Source organism: Ceratotherium simum, chromosome 27, assembly GCF_057802395.1.
Source record: "Ceratotherium simum simum isolate JZ-2026a chromosome 27, ASM5780239v1, whole genome shotgun sequence".
NCBI lineage: Eukaryota > Metazoa > Chordata > Mammalia > Perissodactyla > Rhinocerotidae > Ceratotherium > Ceratotherium simum.
In genome coordinates, this window is record NC_141926.1 from 3,904,170 (window position 1) to 3,911,505 (window position 7,336).

The window sequence follows — 7,336 nt, forward strand, 5'->3', positions numbered from 1 at the left end:
CCTAGTCTTTTGATACACTGACACAGAAATGCAAATGTATGTAAACTAGAGGCCAGGAATCCCGCAAAATGCAAGGGGTTTGCACCCACAATCGTTAACCATGCAACCTGCCGACCCTTAAATCAGAAGCCTAGAACGTTAATCTTTCAAGTCATATTCCACCGGCCACGTTTCAACAACTCTAACTCCCACTTTGAGATCTCTGAAGCAGGAAGCGGCCCTCCACCGCGGCGGGAAGAAGGCACGGTGTCAGTCAACGCCGCAAGCCTGCCGTCCTCCAGGTGAGCGCACCTACACGCAGACGGGCGCACCCCCAATCACAGCACCGCAGACACCTGTACACCTCACCGCCATCCGCCCTACAACATTCAGAGTACATAAAACATTATGTACTTTATTAAAATATGATGTATTACACAAACAACATTCCCTTTTTCAATATGTCGGGAAAAATCATAAAGTGACACCCAACTACAGCTGAGGGTTTCATTCACCCTCAAGTGGAGAGTCTCACTTCCTCAGGAAACACCAGCAGCTTTCGCAGAAATCGAATCCGTACAACCTAAACGACTACATTATAACCCCCTTACACATGGCAAACACGCCCCGGACGGCAGCAAGTCTCGAGCCATTTCCCGAAGGCTCCTGTGCTTACGCGGGGCACCGCCCCCACTGCCTGACTCGTGCCCTCCCCTCCCCGGATTCCCTCCAGCAGCACGGCCCAGGACGAGTCTGGGAGTCAGGCACCACAAAGGAGAGCCCCACCGGCTGAGTCTCAGAGCGCCAACAAAACCCGGCGTCTCAGGAGCCACCGGGCTGGAACACAGCAGACTCGGCTTTTCCGGGTGTCTCTCAAGCGACTCGCTTCTGTCCACAGGAACGCGAATCCCAGCGAGCGAGCGCGCCCCCCTCGTCCCCCTCACGGCGGCCGTTTATCACAGGGAGCCGCTCCTCACTCCTCCCAGGAAAACGACCCCAGCCCGAGCGGGCAGGCGGCACAGCCCGTCTACTCGCACCCCCGCCCGCCAAGGCGCCTCAGGGGCCCCATGCGACCCCTGTCCCACCCACGGACCCCGGCGGCCGCGGCGGCGCCGCCGGCGGGGACCCTCACGGCCTGAGGGGCTGGGGCGGCGGCGGGCGCGCCCCCTCCTGCAGCCCGCCCGCCATCTTCCCGCCCCAGGACCCGCCGAGCACCCCCGGCGGCCGAGGCGCAAACCGCGGGCCCCGCGCACCCCCGCCCCCCGCAGCCCGACCCCGCCCCCGCGCGCCTCAGTCCGGTCCCGCCCCCGCCGCGCGCCCCCGCGCCCGCCCCGCCCCCGCTCGCGCAGGGGCGCGCGCCGCGCTCCGAGAGGAACGGTTAGGAGCGCGCGCCTCAGCAGCGGGCCCCGCGCGGTGGCGGCGGCGGCGCCTTCCAGAAATTTCCGCGTCCCTCAACCCACACTGAAAAACAAGCGGGGCGCGCCCCCGCGCCGGCCCGGCGGACAGCGCCCCTCCCCGCGGCCTCGGCTCCCCTCCCCCCCCCGCCCCCCCCCCGCCCCCTGCCTCGGGCGGCGGGTCCGGCGCGGCCCTCCCGGGCGGCGGCGGCCCGCGGAGACCCGGGCGGCGGTGGCGGGGCGGCGGCCGCGGCGCCTGCGGGCCGGCGTGATTGATAGGGACGGGGCGGCGGAGCGGCGGCGGCGGCGGAGCGGTTGAGTGACAGCTTACCTGGGTGCCAATCTTCATCACACTGACAAGCGGCTGCAGCAATCGGGACCCGCAGTGCCGCGCCCGCGTCCAACCGTCACGCCGACGCTGGGCCACGCGACACAGCCTCGCTCAATGGGAGGAGGGCGACGCCGACGCGCGCCGCATCAATATTCACAGAGGGGGCGGGGCCTGCCGGGCCCGGGCCCCGCCCCGTCCCTGCGGCGCGGCGGCGTGGGGCGGGGCCCGCGCGTCGGGGGCGGAGAGCGAGGCGGAGGCGGGCGGTGGCCGGCCCCGCCCCCGCCCCGCGCCCAGCCAGGCCCCGCCCCCAGCAGGCAGGGCTCCCGCCTTATGACTATGCAGCTGGAGGCGTGGCCTGGGCGCGCGCCACGCCCCTCGCTCTCGAGCTGCTGCCCGCGAGTTCGCGGAGCGGGCTCGGGTGGGCGGAACCATTCGCGGCGCTCAGGCGGGGAGGGCGGGCCGTACCATCGCGGAGGAGGTGCCAGCCCCTCTCCGCGCGCCCTGCGGCAGATGGGCCCGGACCCTGGCGTCCCTCCGAGGCCCTGGGAGGCCCGGTTGCGGGAACGCCCGGCGCTGAATCCCCCTCCCCTGCGCGGCGCCCACTGTGTGTGCAGGCCCGCGGCAGCCCCGCCTTCTCCCCGGTGCGCACGTGTGCCCCAAACCGTGGCGGCGGGGTGCTCGGCGCCCGCGGTCTCTGCCCACGACCGGCCTGACCCCCGGGCGCCATCTGTCCCCGGGGTGCAGGCTCCGGCCACCGCTGCAGGCTCGCCTCTGGTCCGCGACCCGCCTTCAGTACACCTGTCCCCCAAGTGGCCCACCCAGGCCTTATCTGCAGGGGCAGGGGCCTTACTAGGGGGACACGGCGCGTGTGGTCTGTATTCCGAGGTGGGCTGTCAACGACTGCTACAGTGCGCCCCCAGGACCCGCCGGTGGCCTTGCCCCCGAACGTCAGGGGTCGTCCGACTGGCCGTTGTGGGTTGCAGGAACATTCCCTCCGCCGTCCAGAGTCCATACACAGCTAGAAGGGCCGCTCAGCCGGCTCCCACGCTGCCCCGGGAAGAAGCAGACCCGGGTCGGGAACGTGTGGCTGGAGGGTGCCTGAGTAGGTCCAGTCGTGAACAGCCCGGGAGGACATTCCTCATAAGTCTTTACCGCTGCACAAACACCGTGAAGCCACAGCAAAGCCCGTGTGGCCCTGCAGAACGGCGTTTTCCAGAGAGAAGGTTGTAGCAGGGCCTGGCCTAGGGGAGGCCAGTGACCACTGACTGGGACTGAAAGTTAGAGGGGGCACCAAAAACTCCGTGATCAGCCCATCAAGTAATGTGCGGGGCCCAGTGTTATCAAGAGTTTTAAGACAGGGACAGCAAAACATTAAACCACGTGTGGGCCCTCCTGAGCACAGGGCCCTGTGTGACTGCTGGTTGCACGCTGGCCATGATGTCGGCCCTGGCCTCTCTGGCCTCACTCTAGTCCTTGCCCTGGTCTGAAGCTTTCATCTGGTTCCCAGCAAGTGTGGGAGGCAGCAAGGGTTTTGGAAGCAAGAGGACATGGGTGTGTGCTGTCACCCGCCGACCAGGGACAGGTCACAAGGCAGATGAGGCCCATCTGGCCTCTGTGCTCTGGGCTGCTCTGCCTGTACCCCCATGATATGCACCCTTCCTTTTCTTCTTTTCACCTGGCTGTCTCCAGAAAAAAAAATGTCTGGAAGCATCATTAGTATCACCTCCAGGTCTTGTGGCCCTGAGGCTCACACATTTGGGGGCCCTTTTTAGGGAAAATCATTCCAAATTAGGTAGGTGTGGGGCCTTGGAACGGGGAAGGTTCCTTCGCTTCCCTCTCCCTCCTCCGAAGCCTCCTCCCTGTGCTAAGCACCAGGTGGTTCCAAACAAAAAACATTTGTAGCAACCAGCTATTTCCAATTTCTTTTCTAAAGATTTGTTACTGTTTTCCCAAGGACCATGTTTAGATGTATGAAATAAGAAGCCACATATAACTGTTCATAGAAATGGGGGATGACAGAGGGTGAGGGGTGGGCACGTGGCAGGGTTGGGGGCAGTCAGGGAGGCAGAGGAGCACTTGAGAGAAGCCACTGGGAAAGGCAGAAGGAACTCTGCCAAGGTGCCAGCTGTGTCTCAGGCTGGGGTGGATTTAAAGGAAAGGTGAGACTTGGCCCCTGCCTGTACGATCCAGTGTACAAAGCAGCGGCAACCCGGCCGGGCATGAAGTGCTGCTTTGTGCGGGGTTAAGCTGGAGGAGGTGGGTGAGGCAGGGCTTGGGCTGCCCTTAGATGATGGCCAGGATCCGGAGGCTTCAGTAAGAAAAATGAGCGAGAAAACCACTTAAAAATTAGGGCTAGTCTCTTGGCTTATTCAGGTGGCCTGTGTGGCTGATGTATAAGCTGCTTCGGTTTGCATGGGTGGGCATGGGGTGGGAATTCACCAGCAATGAGTAGGGGATGAATCTTTTAAAAATATAGGTCAGACCACATCACTGCTCGGCTCAACCCCTCCAAGAGCTCCCCATCTCATTCAGAGAAAAATAAAAGTCCTTACAGTGGCCCTCCAGGGTCTACAAGATCTCTCTCCCCCTGCCCCTCTGACCTCAGCTCCCGCCACCCTCCCCCTCAACCACTCTGTTCCAGTCTGCCTCCTGGTGTGATTCAGCCTCAGGGCCTTTGCACTGGCTATTCCATCTGCCCGAAGCTCTCTTCCCCAAGATATCTGCATGGCTCTCTCTCTCACCTCCCTGAAGTCTTTCTCAACATCACTTTCTCAAAAGAGGTTTAAAATTGCAGACTCCTGGCCCACTCCCTGTCCTCCTCACCCGGCTTCCTTCTCCGTGGTACTTGTGTTGATACATGTAACATGTGATGTAACTGTGTAACCAAAGAACTTATTTATTATGTCGATTGCCCAACACCCCCCCACACACATAAACACTAGAATTTACATTCCACAAGAGTAAGAATTTTACTTAATTTTGTTCCCTGATGTATGCTGAACACCTGTACTAGCGCCTGGCAAATAAATATTTGTTGAATGTTTCTAAGACATGGTATATTGGTTATCTATTGCTTCATGACAAATTATCACAAGCTTACTGGCCGAAAACGACACACATTTATATCTCATTGTTTCTGTGGGTCAGGAATCTGGGCATGGCCTGCCTGGCTTCTCTGCTTCAGGGTCACAAAGATGTCTGCCGGGGCTGGGGTCTCATTTGAAGGATCAAGTGAGGAAGAATCCGTTTCCAGGCTTACACGGTTGTCGGCAGGATTCAGTTTCTTGCCACTTGGACCTCTCCACAGAGGAACTCATGACCTGGCAGCTTACTTCACCAAAGCCAGCAGGGATGGAGTCTGCTAGGAAGACAGAAGTTACGTCTTATATAAAGTAATCCCAGAGTGACAGGCCATCACCTTTGCCTATTCTGTTGGTTAGAAGCAAGTTGCAGGTTTTGCCCACACTCAAGAGTGTGGGATCACACAAGGACATGAACACCAGGAGGAGAGGGTCACGGGGACCAGCTTAGAGCCCACCCACACATGGCATTTTCTTTTTCTGTGTAAAAGAGACCATCGTGGTATAGTCAAAAGAGCCCTGGGCTTGCGGTCCAAGTCACGGGTGTGAAGTCTGGCTTTGCCGCTTACCACATGCATTTGACCGAGGCTATTAAAGCTCCCTGAGATGCAGTTCCATCCATCTTCAATGGGGACGGTACTGCATATCTCAGGGGATTATGTGGAGGAGGAAATGAGCCTGCGTCTGGGAAGTGCCCAGCACATAGTAGGTACCTGGGCTGGGCAGAGCCTGTGAAGAGCTCAGGCCGGCACGAGGAGGACCCACAGTTCTTTATTCCTAAGCCTCAGTTTTCTCACGAGGACAAGTCCAACAATGAAGTCCCTAAAAACCAAGGTAGGGGACACTGCCCCCACCGGCGACACTTTCCTCTCAAGGATCCCAGCAAAATGCAGCAGGGAAATGGCAGCCACAGCCAGACGTGGGGCTTACCAATGCTGAAAAATAATGTTGACCAAGGAGAGAATCACGACTGTCATACAGATGTGCAATCAGCTTGTAGCAAACATCTTACTGAACTCATTCACTGAATGAGGGAACTGGTGCGATGTTACAACCAGCTCAAAGGAAAATGTGCAGAACAGACACATTTATGGGTCAGGAATTTTGGAATGAACTTGCAAACTGGGCAAAACTGGCTATGGGGGGGAAGATTTGAGGGGTCCAGGGTGAAGGTTGTCCCTCCACCACACAGTTCATTTTCATGTCCATAGACGAAAATCATTTGCATCATCACCTGTTCTCCACAGGTTAGACTGCAAAATAGCTCAAAGGCAATGAAAAGCCAGAATCAGAGAACCCAGAGGGTGAGCTCTAAAAAACAGATACTTCCCACTGGAGACACCCACTAATCCTTTTTGCTTATTCCAAACCTCCTTACTTTGCTAGGGCCACCATAACAAAGTACCACGAACTCAGTGGCTTAAACAACAGAAATTTATTCTCTCATGGTATGGAGGCTAGAAGTCCAAGATCAACATATCAGCAGGGCCACGTGGGTCGGTAACTTAAAACCTGCTTGTCAGTAAATGTTTATTGAGGATGCACTCAGGAGAGGCCGCTGTGGGGGCCCCTTGTCTCTGGTGCTTACCTGCTGGCAAGACATGCTCAAGTGAAGTGACAGCAATCAATACAAAACACCATGGTAGAGGAACAACAGTGCCTGGCTTTACTCTGACTGCACAGGCTTTGGACAATTTCCCCAGTGGAAAAGCCTTTGTCCCAGCCACCTGCCCCAGGACAGCTGTGTCGATGGCAAGAAGCTTCTCTCTCTGTCTCCTATTTCACAGCAGTCACATCTTCCTGCTCTCAGCCACAAAGTCATAGCACAATGGCTGCCCAAACCTCGGGAAGACAACAGGCCCCCTGAAGCTGGCATGCGACACTTGTGCTCCTTTCAAGGAAAGCAGGGGGTTTATTTTCTGAAGCAGACCAGAGCAGATCCCCCCAGGCCATGGTGGCTGCAGGCAGCAGAGTGACCTGGCTGTTTTCTTGCAACCAGCAACTTTCCGAAATGAGCTGCTGCTTCAATTTCCTCTAAGATTGGGCCAGTTTCTAAATTAGGTTCACAGTCAAGAGGCATTGTGATGTCATTTTTGTAAAAATCTGTTTCTCTTTGAAATTACAAAAGTAACAACAACAAAAGCCTTCCCAGGGCGGAGCTGACTTTCTTCCAGGCACTGCCGCCCAGCGTGGGGGGTCCAGGGAGGTGGGTGGACAAAGTTCACCTCTGCCTGAGGCTTCCAGCCAGGCCATGCGCCCACTTTCTGGTCTGAGACACCAAGCCGATAAGCAGAACTGAACTTTTCTTTGTTGTCTGCTATGCTGAGCGATCCAATGTAAACATTACTCGAAGGCCCCTGGCTTATTTCACTCAGCATAATGTCCTCAAGGTTTATCCATGTTGTAACATGTGTCAGAGTTTCCTTCCTTTTTAAGGCTGAATAATATCCATTGTCTGGATATACCATATTTTGTTTATCCATTCATCAGTCGATGGACAGGGGTTATTTCCACCCCTTGGTTATTGTGAATAACGCTGCTATGAACATGGG

General features: G+C 57.5%; 1 protein-coding gene across 3 annotated transcripts in view; it reads right to left on the reverse strand.

Annotated features, from left to right (window-relative positions):
• PKNOX1 (PBX/knotted 1 homeobox 1) overlaps positions 1 to 1,869 on the reverse strand; it is a 57,089-nt gene extending 55,220 nt beyond the window's left edge. For 2 of the 3 annotated variants that reach the window (XM_087418038.1, XM_087418037.1), the window contains exon 1: positions 1,705 to 1,869. The gene's annotated coding sequence lies outside the window, so the exon portion shown is untranslated. The remainder of the gene's footprint in view (positions 1 to 1,704) is intronic. The other variant, XM_087418036.1, reaches the window with a different exon arrangement.
• Positions 1,870 to 7,336: the final 5,467 nt, after the last annotated feature.